Genomic DNA, 17,509 nt, shown 5'->3' on the forward strand with positions numbered 1-17,509 from the left:
TCTTAAATAAATTGCTAGAATTGAGGTCAGTGATTATGGGAAATTCCGCAATCTTTAAACAGGAATGGGGCATTCTATAAGCTCATATTAAAATTAGCTTTGTCCCTGGAAGACTCATTTTAATAGTAATTTAATAATGAAAATAATGGGTGTGATTTTTTTTCAGGAGTATGTTGTATACTGCTAGTATATACTTCCACAGTGAAGGGGATCTACTGGATAGCTTCTCGACCTGTTGCTTGACAAGATAATCATCTTTCCTTTCAGCTCGGAACAAAGTTTGATATGAATGACAGATAACACTCTTAAGGAGAGCAACAAGGGTAAATGCTGTTTTGTGAAAACATCAGCCAACTATATACTTGTATATTCTCTATAGGCAAAGAAAAAAGCCTTGGCTACTTCCTCTATTTGTTCAAATAGACTAATATGGAGCAGTTCTCAAGGCACAATGGAAAATTTCAAATGTGCTGTAGCAACAGGGAAGTGTTACCCATGTTGTCCTGTTCATCCAAACAACTTTGTTACTACTGCTGTCCTAAAATGGAAATCCCCACTTCATATGTGATGGTGTAGGATGCATATGCTGAATGGCCATGGGATATGGTAAGATACTTGACAATGGCTTTGGTGTGTAAAATTATATTTAACTGCACCATGGTGTATCACTGCTGAACTAAGGGCTCAGCTGGGTCTGAACAATAAATCAAACGTGTAACAAAACCACCCTCTCATCAGTAGATTATGATAACTAACAAAAGATGTATAGAACCAAGAAGCAGAACACAGTGATTTGTTAAGAGTGCCTAAGCCTTTTGTTATTTCTACCTTGTGGGTTTCACTTGCAGTGTACCGTAAGGCATTTATAAAAGAGTTGCATGCATATAGTGGCATTAGTTATTGACCCGTTTAACGAATGAACCACTAAGTCTGGAAATATAAATCAGGTCCATCAACACGAGATACAAATTGTTCTGCAACTCACAGGCTGTCAGTTGTCCAAATTATTCAGCCCATTTTTTCCACTCAGTGTAGAAACCAGGAACTGATTCCTGAACATAGGAAAGCACTGACATTGTCAGGAAAGTTACTGCAGTGTAGGCCTCAGGCAGGTATATAATATGCATCAAGTTACCCTTGCATTATGATTGGTTCATATTAGCCATAACATTTGTAACATTGAAACATATTTGTATTACCCACCATATAGATGACTGTTATCAGCTTTTCTAGTTCACAGACTGGGACTTCCAGAACTGCACCCTGTTAGAAATGAATGCAAAGATGGTACAGACGTCTCTGTCTTATAAGGAGTTGGAGATTGGAAAACACATCATTATTCATTAGTTATTTTGCAACCAACATTTTTTTTTAATTAATCTAGTTATGAAATAAATTATTCTGTGTTCTTTGCTGTTCTGTTTTACTATTCCTGACCCCATCTATCTGAAATTCCCTGTTGCACTTTAAAGAAAGGTGTTAATTACTATTCCTGGGTAACTTCTTACAGGGGCAGGTGTCTTGCAAATGTGTTCTTGCAATTTAAAATGTTCTGAAAATAGCTTGCTGTGGGCAGCATGTTCCTAAGTAGGTCTAAGAAACACTGATTAAGTAAAGCTCCCTACTGTGTCAGGAACATCTTTATTGGAAAGAAATTTGCAAATTAACTGGGGTTGATCTGGATTTCTGATTTTTAAGTGTGGTTTAGTCCTGCTCCAGGCCAACCCATGGAAGTTTTGTTTTTCAATTTGGGCTGAGACCTTTTCAGTTCACTCACAGAAAGCTGTCCAACGTCTACTGCAGCACTGCCTTTCTCCCCGGTCATCCCCTGACCTACGTTTCAGACACTGCCAGTAAAGATAGGACTGGTTATTGGAATTTTAGGTGAATCACTGACGATATTCTGGGGACACAGAAATTGTTGCAGGAATTGTGCATTTTCTTGTATTTTCTGTTTCTTTAATGTGGGTTTTTTAAAGGAAATAGATACAGTTTAATAACTTGGCAATTCTGAAGCACAATTGTAGTGAAAAGGAAAGGTTTACCATGATTAGCCAATAAAAATTGTTTAGATAGCACATAGGAATTACTCGTCTTCATGCAGAATAGGTTAAGGAACCAATCCCTCTGTACAACTGGTTAAACCCAGCAGCCTCTAAAGAATATGTTTCTGGGGAACACAAGTAGCGCGGCTGGTGGGTATATACACCGAGTCCTATCTGTGATGCACAGGCATCACTACTGAAGAATTTCCAGAGCGAACGATCGTTTCTGCTGGAGGATTCCTTCAGCAGTCATTGCTGGAGAAGACCCGCTGAACTGGTCTCTGAGAGGCGGGTGATGTCAAGACCAACACAGTAACGGAAAAAAACTGATTTTTTTTCCTGTCCCGTTCAGAAACATGACAATATTTTTATGCTCAATAAGTGTTTTCAAGATACCTGAGCATGACTGATTTTGCCAGAATAATGTTTTAGCATAAAGCCTGTGCAGTTAATTAATTGCTTTATTTGTTGCACCCAGTAACAGAAAGATTTGTCTAAAACAGTATCCCACTGGAGAAAGTCCACATAGCTACTGAAAGGGAATGTTAACCTCTAAGTGGATTTTGAAAATAATCCCATGGCATTCTATTGCTTATATGGAGCTACCTTCTCTTTTTAGGTCTGCTTGAGTAAATCTACAGAAAACACATTGACTTAGTCCTTGTTCGGTTCTTCAGAAATTAAGGAAGTTACCATTATCTAAATTTTTTAATTCTAAAACAATGAAACCTACAAGAGAGTCATTTTTGGCATATATTTTATATTACAAAAAAACCCTACAATGGATTGAAATTTTCTCATTAATTTTATAATGTATTGAAGTGAGTTATATGTATGTACACAGTCATGGGAAGAAATAGCTTTTTTTCCTAAATCATAGTAGTTAATTCAACCAGGATTTGGTGGTCCTAAGATCTCCACCAACAGATATATTTCTAAACACCCCTTTTGTGTTGTAGTCATGCACTCAAGGAAAAAAGGCATCTTACTATTAACCATCAATGCTGCATCTATTTAAAATAGTATAAATATTGTCATTAGACTCTGGTCTTACGGGTTTGATTCTTTTCTTTTTTACTCTTTTTTACTAATTTTAAGTGCCAATGTATGTTTGTTGGCTTGTGCAAAGAAGTTTTAAAATGCATTGAGAGAGTAACATTTCACTGCTCATTTGCTCCATTTTAAAAATCTGATCTTACATATTTTACCCTCTGTAATTTTCATCTCCTAGTTATTTTGAAAATTTGTGAATACTATTTGTAAGAACAACTGTTTCTTCTGTTTTACTACATGAAGTATGGGCTCAATTCCTCTGAACGTCAGGGCTCACTTTGATAACCAAGTCTGTGGAAATGACTGGTGTGTAGTACTTCACCAGATCGGATCTCAACAGATAATTATTTACTGTCAAACATTAGTTTTTTAATTCACTGACTTTCAGAAAGAAATTTGCATTTGTATTAACAACAGTTCCCAGCTATATGCTCATATAATATCTTTTCAAAAGTTTTCTACCGTGTACAGTCCATTCAAAAGACTATGTTCTGGGAAATCAGTAAGCATGGTACATGAAAGGACAGACTTTGCTCTGCTTGTTGCAGAATTCGCAGGGTGTATGTGAATTAAGTATAACAGCGGGAAAGGAAAAGAGTGATCTTGCTGTACAGACACTGAAAGCCCTCTTGGCAAACTGAATTCCTTCTCAAGTCTACATTTCCTATGCAAAGCTGGGACTTGACTTCTTTCAAAGTTTTCACAAATGCCTACTAATTGTTAGCACTTTGTTTTCTGAATAGCCAGGATGAAATACACAGAGACAGACCAACAGAGTGAGGAGAAGCTTTCTGCTTTACTGCAAAAACAGTCACTGAAAGGATTTCAAACCCAGCTAGGATACCCAGAACTAGCTGGCATCTGACCGAATTTGCCCTAGTATCTACCCAAGACTTGCAGGTCTTGTGAAATTTAATTAATTTGTTACAAGACACTCAGAAATCACACACAATGCTTGTACTAAATGCACATTTAGGAAAAAATTTTAAAATGGTCTTTGGTGCACAATGGATAAAATTAAATAAATCCAGGACCTGATTAAATAAATCAGGTGAGGGATATAAAAAAAAGTAGAGAATAATTATTTCACCAAATGAAGGTGGGACTCTAATAGGAGAAAAAAAAAAAAGTCCATTGTAGCAATGTCAAGCTTGCCAACAGATATACAGGCTTATAATGCATGTACACAGATCCAGGGCAGGAAGAAAATGAGTGTGCCTGTGCCACCAATGCTAGTATTTCTTAACAAGAGTTCTTGCCTTTGCAAGTCGTAAATTTCCTTTTTTTTTTTTTTTTTTTGTCACAACAGAGAGATGTAATTTCTTCTATAAGAGAATGGCATCTGACTTACATTATTTTAAAACTTGTATCAACACATCTACTAACACTGAAAAAGGCAGGAAAAGAAAAAATCCAGAGAAGGAAGATTTACTGACTGTACAGTAAGACAGCACTATCCTATCTTTTAGCATCATGTCTCTCTTAAAAACAAAGGGCAAACTTTAAGAACTCATTCATCTGCCCTATTCTCAAACTTTTCATAGCTCCTTGCCGTAAAGACATTCCTCCTACCACTAACCTTCCCTCTGATGGAAAGTTCTCACAGCATCTGTTCATCTGACAACTGCGCAGCATCACTAACAAGTAAGGGAAGACCAAGACGCAGAAGAGACAGCCAGAGCTATTCTGAGCTGAGCCTGACATTAAATTCACCTGTATTGCAAAGGCAAATTCCCTTGCCTTCTTCCCTCAACCCCCTCAAAGAACAACGAAACCCACAGTATTACTCTTCACTGAACTGTACTTTTATTGTGGGTTTTGAGTTGCCAAGAATAAAACTTTGCTTAAATTCCTTAATTCTGCCCATCCTGTAACTCTTCCACGCTCCAGACATGTTACTTCTTACATCATGGGAGGGGATGCAGTGCCTTGTTGTTCTGGCCAGAACTGGACTTTCCTCCCTACTGATTTTTAAGGAAAAGTAGTACTGCTTAACAAGTTATTTCCTGAGGAGACACAACGATAGCCACATGGATTGCTGAGATAAATGGAAATAACACAAGAAAAGGTACCCCTAAGACACCAATTAGGATTTACACAAGGATTTCCTTTTTACTCATAATTTCTTTCACTTATTCCAGCCCTGTGCTTTCTCCTTCCGTTCACAGCTCCTTCATGCAATACTCTTGCACTAAGAAATAAAAAAATAAAATTTCACATACTAGAACAAACGTCATTCCTGTGTATGAGATTTGAGAGTTGTAAGAAGCGTCCAAAAAGAGGACAGCTTGCTTCATTTCTTGGAATAATTTTGGTCAAACACAAAGAAAGAGAAACTTCAAGACAAGGGACTGCTCAAACCTAAGCAGGGACAGGGCTGCTTCGTGTAGCTCAGGACAACACTGGCTCGTTCTTTGTTGCGTAGCCAAGCATCCCAACAGACTGACATACACCACCTTCAAGCAAAAATCCTGATTCTATTCCCAGGCTAGAAACTCTTCTGTAGCTGCAGAGTGTGCTGCAAATATTTAAAGCAGCCTGTTTGCTATCCAAAGTTAAAAAAAAAAGCGCAAAACCCCTGCCGCAACTACTTGCACAAAGTCCAAAATCTGAGGTCAATCCTTGTGCTAATGCACTTCCTTTTAACTTTAAGGTTGTATCCAACCTTAAGCTACAAAGATACTTAAAGATTTCTCTGTTTCTACATACTGTTACGCTATTGCCCAGGAGGAGCGGAGTACTGCCTTGAAAACAGCACTTAACCTTGTTTCACTCGATAGTGAAAATCTACTCTTGACTTTAAAGGTGTAAAACTCATTCCCTATGAAGCAAAGTTTTATTTAATCAAGCATTCAATCATAAGCTGGGCTAATTATAATTGCCTATCTAACTTTTCTTTACACCTCCCCAGAACAGATGCAGGAAGCATTAAAAAAAAAAATCCATGGCTACACACAACCATGATAACTGGTTTAGAGTCAAGATGTCAAATACTGAAGAATTAAAGATTACGCCTGCTCAGAATAGACTTCAGCTAGACAGGTGGTGTAGAAGTATGATTTTTTTCCTCCTGTTTGTACCTAATCCTGCTGCACATGGGCTCAGATTCTCCTCAGCATTAAAAGTTACGGAAATCTTTTATTTTTAGAAATGTATTGAGAAGGTATTTTATTCATCACTAGTACAAGTTCTAACTTGAAATAATCTGTAAATAAATCCCCTCTTAAAACTATGTGTCCCTAAGTACACGTGCAGGGCAAACAAGTCTTACTGCTACTGTTTAATTTTAGGAAGTTTTCTGAAAAACTAAGCTAAGTGGACTTAAATTGATGTACTGCCAAAGGGAAGATGGACGATGAGGTTACACTGCAATAGCCTTCAGGGGTTCCTTCTTAATACAAAAAATAAAAATCAGAGACTTCAGCAAACCACGGGCTGCAGGTCCGTGGTCTCTGCCACCATTTTGCTGTACTAGAGATCTCATCTAATGAGGATGTCAGTGGCAGTCTGTATCAGAAATGTCTCAAATACACTAGCACAGAATAATTACTGGCTTGCAAAAAAAAAGCACATTGAAATAATATTACTAAAGTAATAGACAAGAAATGTATAGGCAGAGAAAGAACAGCAGGGAAGCACAACATTTTGTAGCATTCATAAGTTTTTGCTCAGTAAGAGCACAGCCTTCAGAAATTTATTGTAGTATGGCCTCAACTCCAGTCATGAGAATGAAAGGATCCGGTTAAATATGATCGAGGAGCCCTCGTGTGAGTAAAAAGCAGTAGATTTGACAGTATCTATAGGAAGGGATACTTCAGAGATCCACACAGGGCTAAACATAAGTAAGTGTGAGATGAAACAGTACGTCTTACGAGTAGCTAGCCGTAAAACGCGGTAGTTGGCCTATGAAAGCATTTACCTTAAACCACACCTGAGGACCACGGGAGGGTCTGGCTGTGGCTTCATCCCTTTCCCCATTACTCGGGTAAGAGAAACTTATTCTTTAATCCTTACCGTTCACTCCTTAAGCACGTTCCAGCTACCCGATACCCGTTTCACGTTAGCGCAATTACTCTTTATCAGGAAAGTGACTTTTAGTACTTCGACTCTCCGGCCGATGAGGGGAATCACCCTCGCGGCCGGGGACCCCGGCGGGAGGGAGCCGACTGCCGCTGCCGCCGGCAGGCCCGGGGAGACCCGCGTCCTTCCCCACGCACCTCCACCCCGCCGGAGAAGCCGGTTACCGAGCCAGCGACCTCCCCGCGCCCACCGAAGAGGCTGCCGGACAGGGAGACCTCGCTCCGCGTTACCCCCGGCCACAGGTGTTGACAAGGGGCGCTCGGGTTTCGGTCGTCACCGGCCCGCCGGGGCCGGTCCTCCTCCGGGGGAGGCCGCGCTCCTCGCCCGCCAAACCAAAGCGGTTCCCGGCCGGGCAGCCCGACGGGAGGGCTGCCGGCCACGGCTCGCCTGCGGCCGCGGAAAGCGAGGCCGGTCCCGCCCGCCACGGCTGCGGGCTCCGCGCGGCCCCGGCCCCCTCAAGGGACCCCAACGGTCGCCCCGCGTGGACAGCGCCGCCCGCCCCGGCCCCACGGCGCGGCCCCGTCCGTACCTGCAGCGGCGGGCGGGAGAGCTGGGCCAGCCGCGGCGCGGCGGGCAGCTGTCTCCGCCGCCTCACACCTGCCGCTGCCGCCGCGCAGGAGCGGCCGGCACCGGCCCCGCTCGCTGCCCGCGCCCGCGGGGGGACACGCCTCGCCCTGCTGGGGCGGGCGCCGCCGTCAGGCGGGAAGGGGCGGGGGCGCGGCGGGCAGCTCGGCAGGCGCTGGGCCGGGGGTTGCGCCCCGGCGGCGAGGGGCCGCCGAGGGTCCCCTTGGCCTCCTCCCCTTCGTCTCCCCCCGCTCTCCCCCGTGTCCTGCCTCCCCCGCCCGGTCCCTCTTGCCGGCGCGTTTGCTTTTTCCTCGTAAGCCGCGCTGCCTCCCAGGTGCTGTTTCTCGCGCGCGGTGCCAAGTTCCCGTAGAGCTAAAACGGGGCCCGCGGAGGAGACTCGCCCTGAAAGCACCGTTCCGAGATCCGGCGTCCGTGCCCACCCGGCTCCCGACCGGCAGCCAGTTTCCTCCCGCAGGTCCCGGCCGCAGACCTGTCCCTGGCTCCCAAACCTGCCGACAGGTTCCCGGGGGGGCACAGCAGGAGCGGCCCTGCCTGCGGGTCACTCGGGACCGCGGGCGTGTGCGAACGCCACCACAACAGGGGCTCGGGCTTCGGGGGTTGCGCTGGCGACAGGTGTTGCACCCTGTCGCGACAGCAGCTGACAACAGGGAGAGCAGATTTCCTGGTGTAAGCTTACAGACTGTTCATATAGGCGGTATACGCATGCACGTGTACCAGAATATGTACACTGTGAACTATATGTACAATTTCAAATACACGTCTCAAACGTGATCGTTCCCGCATTGAGGGTTCTTCAGCTTTTGCCACTTTCGGTTTATTTTAGGGCAACCAGCAAGATATTGCAGCCTGCGTAGAATATCAACACCACTACTCCTTTCTGCAGTTCTTAGGGTAGTAAAGGCAACCACATCTTAATTATTTTAATTTTTTTTTTAAACTATCTTAGTTGTATGTGTAGAAAAAATTGTTGCTCATCAGACTTGTGTCATGCCCCAGCTGGCAACTAAGACCTGCACAGCCGCTCGCTCACTTCCCCCTGGTGGGATGGGGGAGAGAATCGGAAGGGTAAAAGTGAGAAAACTCGTGGGTTGAGATAAAGACAGTTTAATAGGGAAAGCAAAAGCCGCGCACACAAGCAAAGCAAAACAAGGAATTCCTTCACTCCTTCCCATGGGCAGGCAGGTGTTCAGCCATCTCCAGGAAAGCAGGGCTCCATCACGTGTAATGGTCACTTGGGAAGACAAATGCCATCACTCCGAACATCCCCCCTTCCTTCTTCCCCAGCTTTATATGCTGGGCATGACGTCATACGGTATGGAATAGCCCTTTGGTCAGCTGGGGTCAGCTGTCCCAGCCGTGTCCCCTCCCAACTTCTTGTGCACCCCCAGCCCACTCGCTGGTGGGGTGGGGTGAGGAGCAGAAAAGGCCTGGACTCTGTGTAAGTACTGCTCAGCAGGAACTAAAACATCCCTGTATTATCAACACTGTTTCCAGCACAAATCCAAAACATAGCCCCATACTAGCTACTATGGAGAAAATGAACACTATCCCAGCCAAAACCAGCACATTCTCCACCGCTTATTCCATACCATTTACATCATGCTCAGGTCCCACACTATCCAATACATCCTCATTAACCACCACCCCTGTTCCCATCCTTTGATACAATACACAGAAATCATTCCCTTAGTCTATGGACCACCTCTGTAAAATGTCCAGAAAATGTCCATTGAGTTCATTTAGTCCATGACTTTGGGCTCCATCTGCTATGGTGGTCACTCAGGACAGGAGAGGTGGTGTGTTGTGTGGAGTTACTTGGCACCAAAGCCAGGTCAGGTCAGATCACTGCTGCCCTTGCACATAGCCCCATACTAGCTACTCTGAGGAAAATTAACTCTATCCCAGCCAAACCCAGCACAACCTGCCAGTACAGTTGGGAAACGCAGACAAGTTTTTGGACCGAGTTCCTTGTCATACGTGAAAAGAAGCAGCAAAATGCAAGGTTAAAAATAAAGAAAAGGTTAGATACAATTGTTTAAGTATTCCTTTGGGCTGCTTGAGAATAAAGATAGTGAACACCTGTGGAGAGGAGCAGGGAGATAGGGGGGTTTTGTATCCTATTACTCATGGAAAGGGAACCCCCATGATTTCTCTCTGTTGGTGTTTTACTTGCAGTCTGAGTTGGAAAGTTTGGGCTAGAAGCTGTAACACAGAAAAGCTAAAAAAAAATTTGAAGTGTGACCTTCAAAGTAACACTTCCATATGAGATAGTCAACTCTGAGCTTTCATTCCAAGAAGTACACAGGCATACACCATCGAGAAGCATGCTGCTAATTAAAAATAGTGCTAATTTCTAAATGTAACTACATTTACTTCCAATACATGCTATTATAAAGCAGTGATTAGGCAAATATATTTCTCTTTATTCCAGTTCTGGTTTGTACTCTTATCAAATCTTTGTATATAGTAATTTTCAATATTTCCTTCTATGCTCAGTTAATTGCATAGTGCCATGCTCTTTTGTACAGTGTTCTCACAGCAATTTGAAACATTCTTTTGAAATTAAAAGAAGGCAATTGTAAACCCACGAAACTGACAGAGCAGCTAATGAGATAAAATCTTCAGGTGCTTTGGTAAGAGGATTTTCAGTTATGCCACATGTGGACTGCTTTTTCTTAATGCCCCCTGTAAGAGATCACTCAATGGTCTTCCAGAAGAAAATTTGCTGACTCAGGATAGCCATTAGTTCCCTGCTTTTTGCCTTGCAAAACAACTGGCTGTAGACTTTTTACCAACTGTAAAGTTACAGTTACAAGGTTTAATCACCTTCTGCTTGGTGAGGGAGGGAAGCAATACATGCTATACAAGCAGTCCCTCACCAATTTACTCCATGACCAAGCAAGGCTTGGATTGACTGCCCAGCACATGCAAAATCCCTTTTTACCTGTGTCAGTGCATTACAACTGGGTTCAGTGTCGTTTGAGACTACCGCTGATATTTCTGGCTGTGGGAGCTCTTGCTCAGGTGTTTTGCATGGCATGGGTAATATTCACATGTATTGAGCAGGCTTCCTCTGCTTCCAGTCATGATTAATGCAGTGTAACTTTGTGAGAAACACAGCAATTGCTTGCTTTAAAAGTAACATTAAAGGAGTATTCTATAAATACCCTGGTAGTGGATGTAGGGCTGCAACTATGGTGTCTTTCAGCAAAATATTTTTCTTTTTTTTTTTTTATAATTAAGAGTAGGAACAACGGAAGAGAACAGCTGGAGAAAGGGACCACCAAACCAGACCCGTCTTCTTGCCAGCTCTCTGCTGACTACCAAGCACTGTTCTGCAGTGCTTACTGATGCCAAACAGTCTTCTAACCTTAAGGGTAGTTAGTTTCTGCGAAGACGGTTGAGTGTACTCAGCTTATTGCGGAGTCAGGCCCCTAGCAGGAGTGGCATTGTAATTATTTTAATGATTAAATTGTAGTCATACCTTTTAGATATCAGTAGGATTATTCAAAAGAGAAAAGCAACGACAACCACACAAGGCTGAAAAATGGTGTGTATCAAGTTGATCTTATCCTTTCCCACGGTTTTGTTTATGCTTAGTGAATTGGGATACAATAGGAACTGACTGCAGATTCCATGGGTTTACAAAGTAGCATGTGCATTAATTTTGCTGCTGTTTGTTAAAACACTTTATATTTTCCATGCATACTGTGATACTAATGTCTAGTCCAGTCAAACTTACTCTTTATTCTGTAGTAAAATTGGAGCTATATGTGCTTGTTGATTCACAGGATATGATGATGTGTTACAGATTATAAAGTGCTCTCCAGACATAAGCTAAATATTTTTTTAAATAGTTATTCTGACATTTCTATTGAGCAGGAGTGCGTTTTTTTGTTCTGGATTTGTTTCAGAAGCTCATGACAGTACAGCTTTCTCACCTTTCAAATGTTTTAAAGATGTATCTTAAATGAAACCCCAAACTAAAACTACTTTCAGTTCTGTATGTTTTTCTCCCCATCTGGCAAAACCTGAAAGCTTTCAGACTACTTAAAATTGTAGATGAAATGAGAGAGAACAAAAGGAGTATACTAAAAGGATAACTGTATTTTTATGCTGAAAACCTGCATTTGATTTTTAACAAACATCAATAAACTGAACGCCATGTATGTCCACCTAATGTTTAAAACCATAACTGTCCAAAGCATTTTATTTTTAGAAGCACCTACAAATCCACTGACAGAAACTTTTATCTTGATATGCATTGCGTGGCTTGAAATACTGCACATAGTTCCTTCTGCGTGTGTCTGTTGAATGTTAAAGCTCTGAAACTTAAATTCCAGTCTCCAGGTTTGGTGAGCGTGTATTAATAAAACTTTTTCACACCCATATAATTGTTTTTACTCAAGGACATAACCATTGAAGCAAACAGTTCTTTGAAATGTCAGCCATTACCTATGTTTTGCAGGTAGGAAACAGGGCTCAGGGAGCTAGCTGAAGCCGTGTAACAAGTCAGGGGTGCAGCTGGGCAAGGAACTCCAAAAAAAAGATTGTCCTTACTTGTCAGTAGCAAAGCAGAGCAGCCCGGGAGAGCAGGACAGCTCAGCTCAGCCAGCTGTGTTCTCTGTATGCTGACCTCCTTCAAAAACAGAAAAGTTATTTGGTAGAATTTGGAAACCTCTGGGTGGTGAGGTCAGCAGAGGGGATGGTACCTTAAATTACAGCTCTCTCCCTGGTTGCCTGGATTCTCTACTGCATGCCATCTCCTCTGCATCAAGATCTGAGATAGTCCGGGGGAAGCCACTTACATGGTCAGCCATATCTATCTTGTCTTCTCAAGCAAAACTGGGAGTTTTACACAGTTCTGCCCCTTCCCATCAAGAGTGCAATGTGAGATTACAGGTAAGGATCTCACTCGGAATTCATAAATTCTAGTTATTGTCCCGTGCGCAAGGCAAACATAGAGGAGGTGGGAAAATTTCTCCAGTTGATTTTCTGGCAGTTTGTAAATAGTTATTTTCCCACCATATTACACAAAGTGAACTTTTCCTCTGACTTTATTTTATGCAGTCCCTTGAAAGAAAGAAGGCAGCCCAGAATGGTACAGAAAGCTTATAAAAAGTTTAGCAGCTCCATGACACTGCCATCTCTCCCAGTTTTATCCCCTCTGGTCAGGGCTGGCTTCCCCTTAAAATTTGATAGAAAATTCAGTATGTGATTTAATTATGTTTTTCATTAAAATTACCTGTTTTTCTGGAACAACAGCTAATCTAACTTTGATTAGATTTATCAGAGTCAAAAATTCCTATTAGTTTAGAGTTTTAATTTATTTTTTTAAAGAGTGTCTTTCTCCTTCTTTTGACCTGAAAATTCTACTATTTTTCTAGCCAACTGTGCTCCTATATTAGAAGTCTTTTAAAGCACTAATGTCTGAGACCTAAAAATTACTGTGAACTTTTCTTCAGAATGAAAATACAGTGTTTCTTTAATCTTGTATGAGCTCTTTTAACCTAACCCCATGATTTGGAGGGGGAAAACTGACTTAGGATTTTTGAAGGCCTTGGGTTAGCAAAAAGGTGTAGGAGATTGTATATTTAGAATTCTTGGTTCATGAAAATTAACTTTTTTCTTAAATTTCACTTTTTTTCTATTTATTGGGAAGAGTAGTAAGTGATAAAAAGCATAGTATAGACAGGACATTAAGCAGATGCAGAGAGTCTCAAATCTATATCAGAAACCCTGAGTTCTATGGAAATGCTGGTCCCATTTGAGGCAATAGTAGGTGTTTTTGAGTGATAAGAAACAGCATGAAGCATCCTGTCTGCCAGGTTACCCGCCCTATTCCTTTGCCCCAACTCACCTCCCTTCTTCACTACCTTCAGACACACCACTGAGGCTGCAGACATGCCAAAAAGGAGAAGAGAGTTCAAGAGAAAGTCAGCAACTTTCAAACTCCTGACCTTCGTCAGGAAATCTAGAAGATGCACACAGAGGCACAGAGAGCATGAAAGAGCTAATCAACCCTGTATGGCCTGTATTGGTAAAATATTTGTTTGGCTGTGGCTCTTTGATACTCTTTTGTCCTTCCTTTCTGGGTAAAAGATACATTATTTGTGAAATTAATTCATTTACCTGTAAGATAAAGGCATGAATAGCACATACCAGCTACCTCTCAATGACCAATGTTCCAGCAGGTTAATTATCACAGTAACAATATCAAAACAACGAAAACTTGAATTGAATGTGCTGCCAGCCTGCAGAGTGGCGGGTGATTTCTTAAAGGTTGCTTTTCAATAAAACTGAAGAGCTTCTTACCTGAGGAACAGCTAATTGAACCAATTTTCCACAGTGTCTCTTTAACATGCAAGCAATTCATTACGTTGCACATACTATTTCACATAGGTTTAGCATGGAACAGCACTTCCACTGTTCTTTCCAAGCTCAAAGTAGATTCTGCTTATTTCTTTTAAATACAAAATGCAACTGAACAGCTTCGTGTTGAACTTACTAAACACAGAGCAGGTTGCTGCTGCTTTTTCCCCCCTCTTTAAATGTGTGTAAGGCAGTTCTCTTGCCAACAGCTAAGTACCGTTAACAGTCAGACTACTAAATTTTGCATGGCAGAAGACATCCAGTGAAGCTTTTTCCTTCTTTTTTAGTGGATACCTGAAATAGAGAAAATTTCTAGTGCTCTAAAATATCACAAGACCTAGAAAGCCATATGGATAAAAGAACAGGAGTTCCTAAAATGAAAATATTTCCTTCATGTAGGAAATAAATTCCTCAAAAAAGCTCTCTAAACTTAATTAGCAACCTGTGGATTCTGGAATTTAAGGTCTTTGCAGAAGCATCAATGAATGCTGTGTTTGCTTTGAATGAGTACTTGCTTGAAACAGAGGACAGATTCCAGCCCAGGCTATGGCTCATATGGACTTATCTGGTGTCTCAAGTGGGTGACTAAGCTGCCCTGAATAGGTATCAGTGCTTTCCCCAGGGTGAGCAGACCACCGGGTGGAACAGCTGCCAGCTCTGCCTTTGTAGAGAAGGCCAAAGAGAAACACGCACTTCCTTAGTGGGTAGCAGTTCTGTCTCCAGTGCTGCTGGCAGGCACTGCTGGCTGACACAAAGGAGGAGAGAAGCACCTGGTCTGGCACTTTTGACCTCTGTGAGGTCAAAAAATAACCGTTTTCCAGTTGGGCTTTGTGGGAGGAATGGCAGTATTGGTCATCTTGGGGAGCAGGACACAAGGCCGGCAGGCAGGCTGGCTGCTTGCCTGCTCTTTTCACCCCTGCTTCTGTGTTCAGAGGGGAGCTGAAGATCCTGTGTCTTTTCAAGTCAAGATGAAATCCTATAGATATTACTCTGGTAATACGTATATTGATTAATGCCCTCTCTTAGGTGTTTTGCCTCCTCTAAGGGTTGCAGTGTTTAGCATTCAGTTGTTTTACCCTGCTTTATATTAAAAGGTGAAGGACTTTCATGAGGTCAAAACAAGCTGTGCTATTATTCATATTAATAGTGGCAGGTGTTTTTCCTTCACAGCTACCAGCTAGTTCTTCATTAACAGTTTAAAACCCTCATAAATACATATTTCATTGTACCCCTGCAGAAGCATTACGAAAGACTGCAGATGTGTCAAATATAATAACAGTGTGTATGAGGCTGACCGCTAAAAAAGGAAATTCTCCCGCAAAGCAAGACTAGAATATGTATTAGCTTCCTCACACACTTCAGTGAGGAACTTGTGGATTACCATTTCCACAGGCTTTCTTCAGTAGAAGAGCCCCAGCTCTCTGCTTGCTCGTTTTTTCAGACCACAGTTTGTTAAATTCTTGGTATGTTGCATGTAAAATAGATATATAAGTTACAGCACAGTATCTCATGAAAGAAAGATATGTGTGTATGTACATGTATGTGTTTGTAAATATCTGTTCATACGGGCTTGATATGAATAGTTATTGAAGTACTGGACTGGTAATCAAACAGCTCCATCTATGTAAGTTTTCATTACCCGGGTCTTTGTAAAAGTCTGATACCAGTTTTCTGCAGTTTTGGAAAATTAAGCTGCTATAAGTTCCAGTGCCCAGAGTGTAAAGGTAGGAATCAGAAGCCACAGCGCTTTTCTTTCACCTGTATTACTGACTGGTCTTAGTACTTTGCACTCACAAAGTGCTTGATAAGTGTCATTAAGTAGGTAGGTATTATGGCCTCATTTTACTGATGAGGAAGCTTAGGGTCAGAGAACACAGCTAATTCAGGTAAGGACATACAGTGTCATAAAAAGGTCTTCTCTATTTTCCACATTAAAACAGAGATCCTAGTCTTGCTTTCTTAAGGGACATAAGTTTTGGGGTGGGGTGAGTCATGTTTGACCCTGCTGTGAATAGTGTGATTTTCACAGCTGCTGTGAACTTGTATCTGCATTTGATGACCACTGAAGATGAGCAACAGGATAAGAATGACGACTGAATAAGACTGATAGGTCAGTGATTTTTCATATTGTTTGAAAGTGAAACTGAGGTTTAGAAAAGACGTCCCTTACTTGAGCAACATTGTTATGTGGGTTACACACACAGAGGCAGTTTTAGGAGGCCTCTACTGCAAACTGTAATACAGGAGATGTTTATGGAATTCTTCTGATTTGAGCAAAAAAGACAATGCTAGTTTTTGAGCCAAATCACTTGGTTTAACTGCATGGGCTTCATCAGGCTGTCAGCAGCACTGATTGGGGAAGACTTGTTCATGCCTGATCAGGAAAATACTTCCTAGAAGGATATCATGCAAGATTCTCCTGTTTCCTCAACCAAATCAGTTACAGAGCAAAATTACCATCTCTGCTTATGTTAGGCTTTGTCTGGTTTTAAAGGTCTGAGCATAGTATCCATGCTTTACTGGTCTCCCTTTTCCCTCCAGACCTATGCAGTGAGTGTCTGACAGGCTAAAAGTTGTCCATCTTTCTTTGCATCTCATGGCTGACTGTCCTTGGGGCCTTTATGCAGATGGTGTTACAGGAAGCAGCAAGGTCGGAAAGGAATGAAGAGACCCAGGCTTTACACCACAGCTGCTACTGATCTGCTGGGGTGATGGAGCTATGCAATGGCAGCTTGTCTTATATGGGATACACACGTTGTAGAAAGAAGGGGGCAGAATGATGGCATGGCTATTGGGTCTGGCAAATGGTTGCCTATGGATGCAGGGGTGCTTCCTTCTAGGCATCCCTAGGGTTTGTACAGCTGGCAGTGTTTATCCCTTCCCTCTCAACTCTTTCCTCAAAGCAGCAATGAGAGGGGACATCTATGAGAAGTAACACACAGGGCTGCATTTACTTCTGTGTTTTGTGGGTTGCAGAGAAGCAGGTGAGATACTTTGCAGCATTGGAGGGGAATTTTGGCGGCTTTTCTGCCATGTTTGAATAACTGTTGTGTGCTTCTAGAGCTCTCCTTTTTCAGTATGAGGTGAAAAGGATGTGTGATTTAAATTAAGAGCATGAAAGCTAATTAAAAATAAGTTAATTTTCCTTCTCTAGCTATCTCTGGTAGATCAAAGTGGCAATTTTTTAATCCCTAAACTTTCAGCGTGAGTGTCTTGTATATTTCTACCTAATTGTTTTATGCTTAGATCTGTTTCCTTGGAACCCTTGCTTTAAGACATCGAGGTAACTCTCATCTTTTGATGAGGATTTTCTCTATCTAGTCAGGTATTAGCCATTCCTAGTGAAGCAGAGGTGTTTTACTGTGGCATGGAAA

The sequence above is a fragment of the Ciconia boyciana genome, chromosome 4, assembly GCF_034638445.1.
Source record: "Ciconia boyciana chromosome 4, ASM3463844v1, whole genome shotgun sequence".
In the NCBI taxonomy this organism is placed as follows: Eukaryota; Metazoa; Chordata; class Aves; order Ciconiiformes; family Ciconiidae; genus Ciconia; species Ciconia boyciana.